This window comes from Mchenga conophoros, linkage group LG7 (assembly GCF_057382185.1).
Source record: "Mchenga conophoros isolate Kocher_MC1m ecotype Shallow Benthic linkage group LG7, M_conophoros_male_GT1.1, whole genome shotgun sequence".
Classification (NCBI taxonomy): Eukaryota; Metazoa; Chordata; class Actinopteri; order Cichliformes; family Cichlidae; genus Mchenga; species Mchenga conophoros.
This window is the reverse complement of record NC_140532.1, coordinates 18,662,158-18,679,283: the sequence shown is the minus strand read 5'-3', so window position 1 is coordinate 18,679,283 and position 17,126 is coordinate 18,662,158. Positions and strand designations below refer to the sequence as shown.

At 43.5% G+C, this 17,126-nt stretch overlaps 1 protein-coding gene across 2 annotated transcripts in view; it reads left to right on the top strand.

Annotated features, from left to right (window-relative positions):
• The first annotated feature begins 1,808 nt into the window (after positions 1–1,808).
• Positions 1,809–17,126, top strand: part of plxnb2b (plexin b2b) — a 147,513-nt gene continuing 132,195 nt past the window's right edge. For both annotated transcript variants that reach the window (XM_085282716.1, XM_085282714.1), the window contains exon 1: positions 1,809–2,580. The gene's annotated coding sequence lies outside the window, so the exon portion shown is untranslated. The remainder of the gene's footprint in view (positions 2,581–17,126) is intronic.

Here is a 17,126-nt window from a genome sequence, read left to right as displayed (position 1 = left end):
AATGTTATGTGATATTAGGCTCCAAGGCAAAAAAAACAAAAAAAACACTGGGTATAACCTCTTGAGTGAAAAAGAGCCAATCAAGCTCAAAGAGCACTTAAAAACACATATGGCCCATATCTGAAATCAATGCTACTTTCAGTTCCTTGCTGCTTGCATGTCTGAAGAATCTGCAGAAACTCTGACTCGTATTTTGTTTTAAGTGATGAAAACATATTGCTGATTTAAAGGTTGCACAGAGTCACGGGCCAATGAGAGATTGTTTCACTATCTGGATTTAAGAGCTGCAAAGACGATGCTTCTCGTGATTAACGATTCACAGTCGAGGTACAGCGATCACACCACTAATTTGTGGTATAATGACTACTAATACAGCTCTTGTAAATTCACAGTCAAAACGGGGGCTTGGTGAATTATAAATAAACGACGAGTGGTTGCTTTTGGAAATATTTTTAAACCAAACAGAGTCCCTGGATTGCCTCCCTACATTAATCTGCATTCATTTGTATGGAGTGCTGGTGGATTATTTATGTCTCTGTTTTGTTGTTTATCGGGGTTAAAGGAGCAATTAACATAATTCATAATTCATCCACTTTAAATATACCAGTAAAGCACCTATTGTTTACGGCATTCTGACAGCTAATTTACAGTGACTGTCAGGTCGCTTTAAAGGAAGGCTTCTGCTGCCAATCATGACAGACAATGTCAGGGAAAACTTGCTGGGGGAATCTCACAGGATCAACAAATGCCAGCTCAACAGCAATGTGTCTTTCTCTGGAGACATGACAGGCCTCCTTGTCAACAGTTCTTGCGAGAACTAGTGAAAACCCTTTCCAATGCAATATGTGGTGGAAGCGTTCCACAGCGATGCCTGTTGATTATCCTGGACGAATGGAAATGATGTACTTTTAAATGCGCACTGATTTAAAGGTGCTGAAAGACCCTGCAAACTGCTTGAGGGAAGGTGGAGTGCAAACCTGAGGAGTGCATGCCCTGCAGTTAAACACATATTAGGCTATGCTTCAACAAAAGCTGCTGTAATTGTAATTGAGTTAATAGAGTCTAGAGAATCTATTTTGAGACCCAAGAATAAATAAAATACAAATGTTATGGTTCAAGAGTTGGGTTGCTCCAGGAAGAATTTTGGATTCCTGACCTCAGTATTTCATAAATGCACCCCACGCCCACATAGTATTGTGACGGGAGTGGAAGAAAGCTAATGAAACAGTGTGAGTGATAACTATATTCCATTAAGCCGCCTCGGCTGCTGGGTCCTTTTATGGATCTATAACGGCTCAGTGCCACACCGTCATGGTTTACTGAGACGCCACAGTTAATAAATAAATAACCAAGACATTGCGTTGTTTTCTTGTAACCACCATTTCCTATCATGCATGCTGATGGGGAAGCCTTTATTATGTTATTTTGGTGGCAAAGATCAGCAGCATATAACTGCTTAAACAAAAATAAAATCTAAGTCATCTGTGGCTTCCACGTGGTTAGTTGTCTGTTGCTTTTGGGGAACTAATTTCCTCACTTGTGATGTGGCGGGAAAACTGCTGACAGATTCTGTCCCAATAAAGGCGATTTAACGTGGCGAGCTCTAACTAGACAGAACTGTGCGTGTGCCTGTGTAGTGTACCATACACCCGGGTGAGAATGGGATCAGTTGAAACCGAAACCTAATCGGCTGTTTTCCACACATTCCTAACAATTCTTTGCGAGCACTGCCTGGATTGACCTGGAACCGCCCCCGCAGACTGAGGAGTCCGGACCACAATTTGGGAACCACAGTACGGCGGCAGGGGGGGCTTACCACACCGCTACCATCGCGCGGAAATATTTCGGTGCGTCAGAGAACAGACGATACAAGTTGCTCCGTTTTCCCTCCCCGCTACTTCCCGGCTGTTGTCTCCTCGTACAGTAGCTTCGCCGGCTGAGTGGAGAAGGAGGAGGAGGCGAAGGAGAGAAAGAGGGGGGGTCAGACTACTTCCTTTTGCGATCCGAGCGACGTCTGTTCTCCGTTCAGTGCGCACTTCTCTCTCTTTCTCTTCCTCTCTCTCCCCGTTTCATCCCATTGCTTTTTTTCTGTATTTTTTTTTTTACTTCCCCATCCCTATGTACAACCTCCGCGTTTCCGGACGAGATGACTGTCAGAGCGAGCGCACGAGCGCATCCCACAGGTGTGTCGCTTGCCAACTGATCTGCAGCTACGAGACACTCACACCTGGAAACTAACCTACCATGTGACTCGGCACCTGGGCGTGGAGAAAGTCCCGAAATTCTAAGCAAAGACACTCTTTTGTTGAAGGAGTTGTTCGCGTCGTCTTTCAGCGGGAATTGACAATTCGTGTAACCAAGCAGTCCGGGTTTTGTTTTTCTTTTTTATACTACGGAATAGTGCCTTTCTGAAGCCCCCCCCCCCCCCTCACAGGAGAGGCGAGTAAAATGTAAACTTGCTTACGGACGTCTTTCTCCTTTTTTGTATCGTTCAACCAGGAAGGAGGGGGTAGATTCTTCAGGATTTGGAGTATTCGCGTTTGTGCCACTGTCTTCGCTCTCTCTTTTCCCCCTTTCAAGGTGAGTTCCAGGGGGGGTGCTGGTGTATCCCCGTTAAAGCGGGGTTGGGACTGTTTGCTTCATAGTTCATAAACGCAGAGTCAATTTCAGACCCCGGTGCGTATGGAACCAAGTTTGGATATCTTATTATGCGCCCGATTGACGGAGCAGGGGAGCGTAAACCTTGTGCCAGGAACGCTGTTACGCTGATGTAACGCCGCTGTTCTGTGCTTGTTATTGTTTTAGTTATTATAACGTTTGTGGCTTAAAAATATACTACAAAGAGAGTTAAACGGTGCTGTTTGGTTTTCCTAACATTCTAAAACAGTGTCCTTGACGCCGTCTTTTTACAGGGCTTTTCAAAATCTCATTACAGCCCGTAGTTGCATAGTTGTTGTTATGGCTGTCTGGGTGCCAACTTGCTCTACTTTTCTCAAACTCAACAGCTGATTGTTCTAGAAGACAAACCTCTGGGAGACATTCTTGTCTCGCAACCATGCATCTCACCTCAGCAGCGCTACGAGACGTCTGTCCCCACAGGCAGCTTCAGAGAGAAATGGCCATGCGAACTGTGTCCCTCACCTCTGGACACTAGGCTGTATATCAGCATGAGAGAGGACAGAAGTGGTAGTGAACTACGCCTTCTGTTTGTCTTTCTTTTCTTTTTTTTGCTTTCTGTCTTGTCTCTCTTGTGGAAAACAAGAAGGACAGAAGCACTATTCATGTCCCTGTTGAATCTCCTGTGTAGTTCTGTCAGTCTGTATCTCTCCGTCCCTGGCGCAGACCTCAACAGACCACTGTACTGCCTTGTTGCCTTTCTAAATAGTGCTTTTATTAACAGCCCTTGCCATCCTCTGACCCCTCTTTGTGGAGAGGTCTACTGTATGTAGGATGCTCCATCGCCCTGGGGATTATTCTCATTAAATAACATTATACAAGCAGTCTCATAGTGGGAATGGATTAGTAGTGTGAGGGGAAACATGAAAGCAAGAAAGGTGGCTGTAGGTGGTAGTGCAGGGGTCAGCCTCCCAATACTCTGGCTGCACAGGGATAAATGCCATCTGCTCACATGGACACACACACAGGCAATTGAGAACCAAGCTGCTTCCTTGTCCTTTCCCCCCCTTTTATGCCACCATCTCTCTCTCTTCTTTCTTTCTCTCACTCTGTCCCACACTGCTTCATTCAGTGTTTATCTCCTCTGCTCTGAATAAATAGAGACACCTTATCTGCGCAGAGGAGAGCGGTGATAAATGTTTTCTCCTGCTCCCCGCAAGGGTGAAGAAGACAAGCGTACCACGCTTCTTCATCATAGATGCTCTTTTCAGGACAACTGAATAGGAAGACATTTCTCATTCAGGTCATGCTAGTGTTTCAGGATTCTGCAAAACAATCCCGAAAGCCGAATGCAAGCTCATACGCTGTAATAGGAAAGCGGGGAAAACAACAAGCAAAGCAAGCATTTCCGTGAGCCCGCTCTCACCCCTGCCTGACTTTTATGGGAAATATGCAGTTAGGTTTCAAAATGAAACTTTGCCATATAATCCACTGTGTGTATTTTTGGATCTGGTAAATAACCTCTGACCAGTTGAGAACTAGAGCTAGTGAATCACTGGGCAGTGAGCACTCGGCTGTAAAGCTCCTACGTGTTTTTGGTTGTGCTAAAGTTCATCCTGTAACTTCGTAGTGCTGCACAATTTTTGCTCATATCTCAAAACCATGTCGTCTCCTACATATACACCGGTTTGGCAATATTTTTGTGGTCAAATGAATTTAAACTAATCCACTGTGGAGGTTTTATGTTTCCTTTGCTCTGGATTACTGACTTCTGCCGTTTTCATTTTAAAAAATGAAACCATAATCTTTGTAAGCAACAGGCAATCCCATTTCTCCTCTATCTGCCACAAATTCACCCCTAAACCGATACTTGACATGTGTATATTCATCGCAAAAGGTTCATGTCAGTGTACTACCGCTAGTTAATCTTGTTTTTTCTGACCATAATAAATATAGTATGTCATCTGATTCATAATTTAAATGCCGTATTTGCTAGGCTTACTTTCACTTTTGAAAGGCATACTGTCAGATATTGTTTGCACAACATTTTTTTGTTTCCGAGTGGACTTTGTAAACTTACTGGTCATAAAATAGGTGTGGGATGCATGAGTACTTTGCTCCTCTCCCTTAACAGAAGTACAAATAGGTTTCAGGGGAGTGTGGGTAAATGTTTGAAGGGTGTGTCAGTTTGGCATTAGAGATTTCCTTCAGATTGGCGATAGGCTCGTCTTTTTATGTCCGAGGATTATCCCGTGATGAAGGGACGTCATGCTGAGGTGGATTTCTGATCTTATCACCACAGGGTTTTACAGTTGCCACCCCTGCCCTGGGATTCCACAGCCTTGTCCTAAACTATCTTCTCAGCAGCATTCCTGCCGTTACACCACCATCTTGACCTGATTTGCTGTTGTTTGTACTATGGAGGTCATATATGGCATTTGGTCCCAGTACCAATAAACCTCCTCTGCTTATACACATAAACACAACAGTGAGCTAGGACCACTTCAGCCTAAACCACGTGACACCAGCCTTTGCAAATACTGTTTTCTAAAACAGATGGACATCAAACTGGTTTTCCAGTCTTACTAACCACTCATTCACCCATTCATGGAGGGCTTTTTTTGCCTATGTCGTGCACAGTCATACACCACTTTGGAGCTCAATTACAGTACTGTGAAAAAGTATTTGACCCCTTGCTGATTTCTTAGCTTTTTGCATATTTCACAGTAAATACAAAATGCAGTTTATAAATGATTATTTCATTTATTAAGGGAAATAGGTTATCTAACCCTAACTGGAACTTTGTGGGAAAAAAAAATCCCCCCTAAACCTAATAAGTGGTTGTGCCACCCTTGGCAGCAAGAACTGCAGTCAAGCAATGGTAATAACTGCCAATAAGTCCTTGACATCACTGCCGAAGACTTTTGGTCCACTTCTCTTTGAAGACTTGTTTTAATTCATCCACACTGGAGGGTTTTTGAGCATTAGCGGCCTTTTTAAGGTCATGCCAAAGCATCTCATTCTGATTTAGTTCCGTACTTTCACTAGCCCACTCCAAAAGCATCTCTCTCTTTTTTTGAGCCATTCAGAGGTAGACTTGCATAACCCAACCTTGAGGGAACAAACTGATGACATTCTCCTTCAGGATTCTCTGGAGGACAGAATTCATGATTCCATCAATTACGGCTAGTCATCCTGTTCCTGATGCAGGAAAGCAGCCCCAGGCCGTCACACTACCACCTGACTGTTGGTATGATGTTCTTTTTATGAAGTGATGTGTTAGTTTTGTACCAGAGGAATACAAACCTTCCAAAAAGTTACATTTTTGTCTCATCAGTCCACTGAATATGTTCCCAAAAGTCTTCCTTATTAAGATGTGTTTTGGCAAATGTCTTTACGTTTTTGGGGTCTTTTTGGTCAGCAGGCATTTACTCCTTGGAAGTCTCCCTGTTTTGCCCAGTCTGTTTCTTATTGTTGAATCCTGAACTGTGACCTTAACTGAGACAAGTGAGGACCAGAGTTCTTTAGGTGGTGTTCAAGGTTCTTTTGTAACTTCCTGGATGACTTGTTGATGCAGTCTTGGAGTAATTTTGGTAGGCTGGCCATTCCTATGAAGTTTCACCAGTGTTCCAAGTTTTCACTGTTTGTGGATAATGGCTATCACAGTGATCTACTGAAGTCCCAAAGTCGTAGAACCGACTTTGTAACCCTTATCAGACTGATAGATGTCACAGACTTTGTTCCTCAGCTGTTTCCTTAGATCGTGGCATGCTGTTGGAGATCTTTTACCCTACTTCACTTCGTCAGGTGACCTGATTCAACAGGTCTTACTGTATTCAGGCCTGGGTGTAGCTAAACTAAAACGAAACTTTAAAAAAATGTGCTAAATCAAAGTTAACGATTTAACAATTATTTAACTAATTTAACTATTGTTAATGTTTTTGATGATCAGAAACATTACATTCTAGCTTTTGGTTGTCCATGTCACTGATTGTCCAAATCAATCCCTATATATCACTTCAGATCTCATCACACCTGTTGGTGTGCATGCACTGTCATTTCACGGGTTCTTTTTATCTATAGGTACTCCAGTACCTGTGGCATCTTTAATGCCATCATGTTTTCCACAGCTTTGTATCAGCACGATACCAAAGCAATGTGACGTTCCGACTCAAATGAAACCCTCGCGACTCAGCCACATCCACTTAGAATTAAAAATAGCATAACAAACTTGCCAGGTGTGACAGTGGTAATTTTCATCCCTACTCCCTCAGCAGCAGGCTATGAGATGGGCTGTGTGGAGGAAGAAACCAAGGCGAGACAAAGCACTCATCTCCCTCAACAGAAAGTTCCCTGCAACGGTTTAAGCTGGTCTGCTTGCAGAGCAGTTCACAAATAAAGTGGTCATGTACAGCTCAGTGGGGTGTACTTTTACCACTATAACATTCATGACACTTTGTCAGCATGCTGTCTTTTAGCCCACGCCAACAACCGAACATACCATGCAGTCGGTTCTTGAGAAAATGTTTTCCTCAGTGCTGCTGCATACTTTCACTGGTTTCCCCCCCACTCCTGCCCTTTCTGCTCTTTCTCTGTCCTCACGTCCACCTTTTAAACATTGTGACTCTTCTTTCCCCTCTCTGTGCTCAGAGCATAAGAGGAATGTGATGAATATTGTAAACACACTCGCATTCCTGAAGGAGCTAAATTATTTGCATAGGGAGGGAGCTTCCTTTTTATTACTGACTTAAGTGGTTTTGTTCAGGATGTTCTGCAGAAGAACTGAGATATCCCATCTTCTTTTGAGGGCGAGAGAGCAGAGGAGGAGAAGAGTGATGATGATGATGTATTCAGAGCTAAGCGAACACTTGAAAAAGTTAGCCCAGAGGAAATCATGATCTGCACTGCTGTTCAAAGGGCGTTTTTTGGGAACGAGTGTGGTATTGGCTGTCGGCGTCATCGCATGGATGAAGGCTGAACTCGGTGATGGATAGAGAACACAGATGTTTGCCTCGGTTTCTCCCTCCTCTCACCAGCTTCCCCTGTGGCACCTGAGCTGACTGGTTGAAACTGACACATAGTATCACAGAGGCTACTGATGTGCCTGCTTACTGGAAGCAAGTCAACCAACCCACCTATTTAGGCCGCTGGCAAAGGTTAACAACCACTGAGTCATTTTGCCTGACAGCCCAGAGGAGGGTATGTGAAAATTTATCACAAGTGATGAGATTCGTGGGTCACCTTGATTTATCTGAGCAAATGTGTTCACTTCACAAGTTTTGTATTGGCAGGAGAAAAGTGAGCAGCAATTTCATTTTTATTTTTTATTTTTTGCTTTGGTGCATATTGCTATGAAAAAAATAAACACTTTAGGTCGTGCCCGCTTCAGTCAGCTGGAACGTGAAAGGCCCACCTCCCTAGCCATTACGATGAAAAGACAAGTCATATCTCTCAGACTTTTAACACATCGAAGATGAGACGATGCTTAATTCCGCACAAATTGAGCCGTCTGTGCAGGATTTATCGGCCCATTGATAGATCTTTGTCGAGGAGATCTAGGTTTAAAAGAGGTTTGCAGAAATCTCTGACTAATAAAAACTATGTAGAGCTACAGTGGGGCAAAAAAGTATTTAGTCAGCCACCGATTGTGCAAGTTCCCCCACTTAAAATGATGACAGAGGTCAGTAATTTGCACCAGAGGTACACTTCAACTGTGAGAGACAGAATGTGAAAAAAAAATCCATGAATTCACATGGTAGGATTTGTAAAGAATTTATTCGTAAATCAGGGTGGAAAATAAGTATTTGGTCAATAACAAAAATACAACTCAATACTTTATAACATAACCTTTGTTGGCAATAACAGAGGTCAAACGTTTCCTATAGGTCTTTACCAGGTTTGCACACACAGTAGCTGGTATTTTGGCCCATTCCTCCATGCAGATCTTCTCGAGAGCAGTGATGTTTTGGGGCTGTCGCCGAGCAACACGGACTTTCAACTCCCGCCACAGATTTTCTATGGGGTTGAGGTCTGGAGACTGGCTAGGCCACTCCAGGACTTTCAAATGCTTCTTACGGAGCCACTCCTTTGTTGCCCGGGCGGTGTGTTTTGGATCATTGTCATGTTGGAAGACCCAGCCTCGTTTCATCTTCAAAGTTCTCACTGATGGAAGGAGGTTTTGGCTCAAAATCTCACGATACATGGCCCCATTCATTCTGTCCTTAACACGGATCAGTCGTCCTGTCCCCTTGGCAGAAAAACAGCTCCATAGCATGATGTTTCCACCCCCATGCTTCACAGTAGGTATGGTGTTCTTGGGATGCAACTCAGTATTCTTCTTCCTCCAAACACGACGAGTTGAGTTTATACCAAAAAGTTCTACTTTGGTTTCATCTGACCACATGACATTCTCCCAATCCTCTGCTGTATCATCCATGTGCTCTCTGGCAAACTTCAGACGGGCCTGGACATGCACTGGCTTCAGCAGCGGAACACGTCTGGCACTGCGGGATTTGATTCCCTGCCGTTGTAGTGTGTTACTGATGGTGACCTTTGTTACTTTGGTCCCAGCTCTCTGCAGGTCATTCACCAGGTCCCCCCGTGTGGTTCTGGGATCTTTGCTCACCGTTCTCATGATCATTTTGACCCCACGGGATGAGATCTTGCGTGGAGCCCCAGATCGAGGGAGATTATCAGTGGTCTTGTATGTCTTCCATTTTCTGATGATTGCTCCCACAGTTGATTTTTTCACACCAAGCTGCTTGCCTATTGTAGATTCACTCTTCCCAGTCTGGTGCAGGTCTACAATACTTTTCCTGGTGTCCTTCGAAAGCTCTTTGGTCTTGGCCATGGCGGAGTTTGGAGTCTGACTGTTTGAGGCTGTGGACAGGTGTCTTTTATACAGATGATGAGTTCAAACAGGTGCCATTCATACAGGTAACGAGTGGGGGACAGAAAAGCTTCTTACAGAAGACGTTACAGGTCTGTGAGAGCCAGAGATTTTCCTTGTTTGAGGTGACCAAATACTTATTTTCCACCCTGATTTACGAATAAATTCTTTACAAATCCTACCATGTGAATTCATGGATTTTTTTTTTTTTTCACATTCTGTCTCTCACAGTTGAAGTGTACCTCTGGTGCAAATTACTGACCTCTGTCATCATTTTAAGTGGGGGAACTTGCACAATCGGTGGCTGACTAAATACTTTTTTGCCCCACTGTACTTATACCACCTGTACTGCATTTTCCCTGCACTTTTTGTTCCTGTCCGAGTTACTCTATGTGGAGTGCCATTTAATCCTAGCCGAGGCACCAGAGACTACAATTCATTTTTATCCAAGTGAGTCATTTCACAGTTAATCCTCAAACTGACCAATTTCCTCCTGCCAAGATCATTTTTAATTATCACCTCTGCTTTACAGCTAAAATGACGTCCTGCTGGTTTATGTTAATATGGTTGAGTGCAGGCCCTCTTTTTTTTTTTTTTTCTTTGTTTTTTCTTTTTGTTTTTTTGATCAAGTACACTGGGCGATTAATTAGGAAGAACTGAATGTGAGTGTCAGCCAGAAACGGTGGGTGTCAGATGCGTAAGGGGTCACTGCACTGGCAGCAGCTGCAGATGAAGGTCACACCAACCTGAGAGGGACGTGGGGGACCGTAATGTGGCAAACTGAGGAAGACCTAGAGGAATGGTGTGTGCCAGTGTAACTTTGTTAAAGAGATGAATGATCCGTCTGAATCTAAGGAACCCACCTGGAGAGCCTTTAAAAAAAAATACACAGACTTCTTAATGAATTGGGGCTTTAAAAGAATTTGAAATTGGGCATATGTTTAAAAACATATTTTTTGTTACCAACAGTGGAAAAGTTGCTACTTAGATAAAGTAATGTAATACACTTTATAGCTTAAAAATAGTACTCATATATAATTTTTTATTTTTTGATTGTTAAATCTCAAATATGCTCACCTTAGGAAGTGCTCAAGGTCATCTTACAATACAAAATCAACACCAAGAACAATAACGAGAGATTTAAAATCAAGGAATAACATGATTGTAGAACAAGACGGCTGTAGCTGATATGCTGATGAAAACAGATGGGTTCTGAGCTGTGATTTGAACCTGTGTCAACGAATCAAGCTGATGAGGGTGAAGTGGTAATAATTTCCAAAGACGAGGTACAGCACAAGGGCTCTGGCACCCGTGGTGATAATTTCCAAGCAAGTAGGAGTCAGGAGAGCAGCTGAAGCCGAGTGTAGGGCACAGGAAGGGGTATAAGGGTGAAGGACGCTTGAAAGATACGAGGGTCCCAAGTCATTGAGAGCTTTAAAAGTGAGAAGCAGAGTCTTGATCCAGATACACTTGAGTAATGGGGATGCAATGAAGCTGGATGAGAATACGTGTGACGTGGTCAGCAGACTTGGTGTGGGTGTCGACTCTGTACCGTTTGGAGCCGATTAAAGAGCTTTTTTTTGTTTTGGGAGGGAACAGAGAGAATGGTCTTACAGGAATCCAAACTGTAGGTGACCAGGGAGTGGTCCAGGAGTTGTGCTATGTTGAGAAGAAAAAAAGTGGCTAGTTGTTTATGTCCTAGCCATAGTTGCTCAATGCTGTCACTTAGTTTTCCTTTCTGACAACACATTTAAAGTAAGGTGCATCCACTGCACACCACTCTCTCGCACAAACTAAGAGGATTGTTACATAAGCCTGCATAAAAAGTGAAGTCTAACAATTATGCAGATAACGTAATTGATTTTAATTCATAACTTTAATTAATAGCTGTGATTATTGAATTTAGGAACTGTATGTGTGTTGAATGTGTCATATTGTCACATTAAGAAAAAACATTATTACAATTATGTGCAACTGCATAATGTGTTGGCAACACCAGCCAGTGACATTAATACCAAACTAATAGATTTAATATGAAAAGTATTTGAAGGAAAAAATAAAAAAATTTATATTTATTTATATATATATATATATATATATATATATATATATATATATATATATATATATATATATATATATATATATATATATATATATATATATATATATATATATATAAATAAATATAAATAAATAAAAAATACACATTTTATTGTCTGTTTTTTCAGATCACAAGCAACTCTTGTTTGTACATTTTAGAAACATCAGTATGCAATAGTGGAATAAATTCCCAAATTTTATCCAAAGGTATGTGCACTAAAATAGTATGAGAAACCATATGCTGCCCTTATTATCTCTGGCGTCTGCTGAAAACCTGCTGGCAGATGGGGGTGGCAGCACTGCTGGAGGTTGGGTGTCTGTCCCTCGGTTGTCTGTTTCAGTCAAAATATGGAAAGAGGAGATGTTCCAAATACCTGTGCTTGTTAGTGTGAAGCTTGCAGGCCTTCTTTAACGCTTACTTGCCGCTGGCGGTTATGTCGTTTGAAATTACGATATAGTGCTAAACGAACAAAATAAAAAATATGATGGCGCGACCACATATCATTGTGCATCTTCCTATAAAATGTAGCATACTCACCAGAACGTTACATAAATACAGGCCATTGCATATATGTCTATACGTCTTCTGCACTGTCTAGGTCTAAATTCATAACCTTTTTCACAAAGGGCTGATGTGATGGAGGATACTGTAGGAGCAAGGTTATCTGCCTTTATTACATTTCATTTTGAAATGGTATTATGAAAATTAAATTCTTTTTTGGTCAGTATCATGTCCTTGTCTCTGTTAAATGAGGTGGGTATCTTGGCCTTTCAGCTGCCTATGATCCAAGAGGGACCTATTAAAATCTGTTCATACAGCAATTGTGAAAGTTGCTGTGAATCTCGTTAAATGCCACTGGCTCTGTTGCTTCTCATCTGTAAACTGACAGAGCGTTTTACTGTGGTAGCGGTCTCAGCAACAGCGGTAATAATGCTGCCAAAGATACTGCTGTAACCTTAGAGACTGACTTTTTTTTTTTTGTAGTGACCATTGGGTATTCAAATCTGTGTGTGATAGTCTGTGGTGTGATTTTTCTAAGGTAATCCTTTTTTCTTTTCTTTTTTTTTTAAATTTTATTGATCTGCCTGGGGAAATTAGCTACCCAGTGCAGCAGCAAAGCAATTCTGTGGGGGGGGGAAGATGAGTAGAATACAAGCAGCAAAACAAATAAAAAAAAAAAAAAGAACTTTTCTTTTAAATAGTTTGGATTTTTAGAGCGCATCACCATGAGTCAGGTCTTTACCTTGGTTTTGACCTTGTCACATTGAGGCATTCTGGTGGACTAAAATCAGACCTGCAGCAGTATGCGCTCCCCCCACTGGCTCTGTATACCATCACCTCCCGTCGGTTTGGTGAATGTATACAGGAACCTCAGTTGTTCCACATTCAGCCAACCGTGACCCATACGTTGGATCAGTTTAGAAGTACCCACTGCGATCACGTTTACAATTTCCTGTTAACACCCTCATCTCTCTTAGTTCTCTTTATTAGCAGTCTCTATCTGTTCTCTTGCTCTCCATAACTTTTCTCCCCCTCCCGTCGGATCGTAGTTTTTTTCAGCTCTCTTCTTTGTCTTCTCTTCGTCGGTGTGTCTGTAGTGCACGTGGTTATTAATCCTGGTGCTTCAAACCTGCCTGGGGCTCGGAGCTGTCTTCTGAAATGCAGATATGTGGAGGTGTCATCATAGCTCTATGTCTTGGGTGTCTTCGCTTCCCCCCCAGCCTCGCTCTCCTATTCACGCAGCCACGATGACATGCATTATTCCTCACTGACTCATCTGGGCAGCCTCAAAACTTCCCAGTTTTGCCCCCCCCCCCCCCCCCCCCCCCCCGGAACTTATTCAGCCAAAAAAAAAAAAAGGATGTTGTTGGCTATTTTATGCTGGTGTCGGCATATCCCGTGAAGTGGTATCCATTTCCTGATTTGTTGTTGTGCAATATACAGTTAGTCAGACATGTGATGGTAGATGGTGAGAGCGGTAGCCACATATCCTTGTAAGAAGGCCTAAATATTTACAAGCCCTCATAACACACTAACCTACCACTCAGCCTCCGATACGTTCAGCCCGAGCGTTTTTAAACTCAGTCCTGTGGTTACTTCCATCTGCTGTAACTACGTCTATTCCACATCCCTCCTGAGCTTATCCCACGTCAAGTCCCTCAATGAAGCTGGGTTCTTTAATTACGGTCATTAGCCAGAGTAGATCTGCTGCTGGGGTTACAGAACCTTACTACCAAGACCCTTGTCTCTTTCCTTGTTACACACTTAAACAACCTAATGCTGCTCTCTAGTGCGTTCTCCAAAAACAAGCTGCAGTCACACTGTTTACAAAAAACATTCAGCCAGATTGGCTCCCCAAATCACACAAGTCTCACCAGGAAAGATTTTTCCCCCCTTTTACTCCTGTCCTCTTTCATTTGGATATGGAGGAGCAGAGTGTAAAATTCCTGTAACAGATGGACGTGAGGTGGGGTGTAAGAGTCGCGGTCGCTTGTTTATTTGTAGACTGGTGCCGACTGCTACCGCGATCAGGCCCAAGTAGTCATTTAGCTACCGCTCTAGATCTCAGTAAGGATCGCTCTGTAGCCGTCCTTGTTTAAATCAGCAGCACACAACCGTTGACATGGCTCTCCATCTCTCTTAGCCTCAGTTTTTTTTTTTTCTTATTATATTTTTACCCAGGTTCTGTTCTGTTTCATTCCCACTCCCTGTTTCTGTGAGCTGTCATCGAGCATTCCTCTGTGTCCTTTGTTTAATTAGTAGTACAGAGTTGGTAATGGAAAAAAACAAAGTCACGTACCCACAGGGTTACTATGGCTCTTTCCACCTTCAGATGTACAGAAAACAAAACATTGTGTCTCCTGAGCATGTTCAAACTATGCATCTGTTCTTCACATGAGATATAAACAAACGAGTCCTCATCGCTGAAAACCAGTGAGATTATTAAATGTGGTATAATTAAAAGTGTATTTCTTACACTCAGGATGCTTAAGCTTTGTAAAAAGATGCACCACCAAAAAACCCCCAAACATCCTACCCCTGTCCAGTCCCTCATTTTATGCCTGCTCCACAGCCTTGTGATAGAACACAGTCCTTTTGCACCTCATGTTGGCCAATTCTGATGCTGATAACAGAGCACAGCCTAAGCTAGACCCTGTATTTTAGTGTATTATTCGGAGCAGCAGACCACCCTTGGTGCTCAGACAAATAAAAATCCCATTTCCTCTCTTTCCATTGGTAGTATTAAGAGCTGAGGATTGTGCTGTTGCCTGAGTGCCAATGAAAAAGCCACTCAGTGTGTGAGCAGTTAAAGCCCTCTCGGCACAGCAAGGATTGAGGCCTTCCTTCTGTATGCATCACCCCAGCCAGCTTGATCGATTCACTGTTTGCTCGGTCTTGTCTAAGTGCGAGCTCACACTGCCCACTCTGCCCACGGAAAATAATTCGGTCTTTGACCAGGGCTGCCTTCCTCCCCCTAGGCTTGCCCAGCACACACGCATCCGCACACATGCACAAATGTATACATGTATAGTGAGTCCACACACAGTCTGTCTTTCAGCCTCGGGGAGCCGGGCAGGCCAAGCATGGATCCATGAATTCCTCATAACACAATCTGTTGGCTGATCAATAATTCAATTCTATCTGTGAGCAAGCATGTCTGGATCCAATCTCACCTGCACCTCCCTTGGCCTTCCCTTAACAAGGTGGGTGCCGTGTCCTTGAGCTGGGCTCGGCTTATGTCTGTGTGGTTCCGTGTGCTCCTGTGTGTGCTGATTAGCTGGGCAGGCTTTCGTTAGTTCTCAGGCAGTGGTTGTTCTAGTTCATCGTTGTGTATCCGCTTCCTCTGTGCATGGGCGCACACGCGCGAGAGCCCTTGGCCATAGTGCATTACAGACCGTTCATTATTTCAACGTCGCTTGTGTCTTTGTGTGTCAATGTGAAACTGCCCAACTGTTAGCAAAGCTGATGTGTGTGTGTGTGTGTGTGTGTGTGTGTGTGTGTGTGTGTGTTTGTCTGAGCTTATGCATGATCTGTCTTTCTCTCCAGGCGGCTAGACAAATCAAAGACATGGATCTCATTAAAAGGTATAGAGCCCGCGGAGAGGTCAGCGGCTAAGTTCTCTGATTAGTTGGATCCAGCGGGCTGCCTGGGTGTTGTGTTTGGCAGCAGGGGAGTCGGGAGGGGGGGACCCTCTCATTGACATGCCTCTCATCCTTCTCCAAGCCCACACCTGGCAGGTGCTGTGCTCAACAGTTTCTCAATGCAGGCCTCAGGGTCAAGGGCAATCCACAAGGGCACGGATTTACCCCCGGCTCCCATCGCCTGGCCCTCGCTATCTTGCCTACTTTCCATCATGGCCTGATGGGTTGCCTAATTCCAGTTCTGTTTTTATCCTTCTTTGAGTGTTTTATCAAAGGCCACATTGAGTTTCCATCCCAGTGACGACCTCTCTCGCTTCATATCAGGCTGCACCAATAGCCCGACGAGCAGCTTTCTGGGTCGTTAGTAACTCGTTCCAGGGCCCCGTCTCCTATCAAAGCCAGCGACCATGAACTAGGGATGACTTTGAGCCAAGGGCAAAGTGTGCACATGTGTGTAGCTTTGAGTTAGAGGGACGGGACGGGATGTGTCTGAAGGTTGCCTGATTTTTAGACACTTTCTTCCCTCGCTCTGAATGGCCTCTCTCTTTACTCTTACTGTCTCGTCCCCTGTGTGCCTCTCAGTTTAATGTGCTTCCAGATAAAACAACAGCAGCAAACTTCCTCTTTGTTTCTGGCGCTCCTTCTCTTCCTGATAACCACGCTATCTAAAAGTAGGCCCTGGCAGCACTCTGTCTATTCACTTCACCCCACTCTACCCCCCTCACCTCACCTCACCTACCTCTCTCCCACTGTATTGTATGTAATCAGTAGATGGGGTGGTGTTTTTCTTTCTTTCTTCTGTCTCTCTTTCTTTTTCTTCCCCTTCTCTTTTCTGGTCTGCCAAAGGAGGGAGTGCGTGCAATTGCGGATGAAGGGGACCAGTGCGTATCTGCTGACTGTCACTTCCATTAAGTGTGCTGTCCTCAACTGCCTCCCCTATTTGCCCAGTACCAGCTCTAAGTAAGCCCCTATTGTTCAGTGTCCAACCTTTGTAATCCACAAGCCCTTCAATCCTAAACTTTTCCTACACAAGGATTTAGTAAGGATTTGGAGCATTTTTTTTAAAGTTTTTTTTTATTTTATATATATAAATAACATCACAGTCGTCCACACACTGTCTCTTTTCCCATTCTCTCGCTCTCTGTCTCTCAGGGTCAATATGTTAATAAAACTTGACATTTATTGGAGAAAACAAATAAAAGTCCTCGGTTAGGGGATTGTGTCGTATAAAAACTGCACTCCCGTTTTTGTGTTTGTGTTTACATATCAATGAAGTTCCCCAATCCCCGGACAACGGCGCACTGTCAAAAAAACAAAAAAAATCAGGGCCTCGAAGGAACTTGGGTTTAGCGCCGTGCAAGTGCCTCCTCTAAAG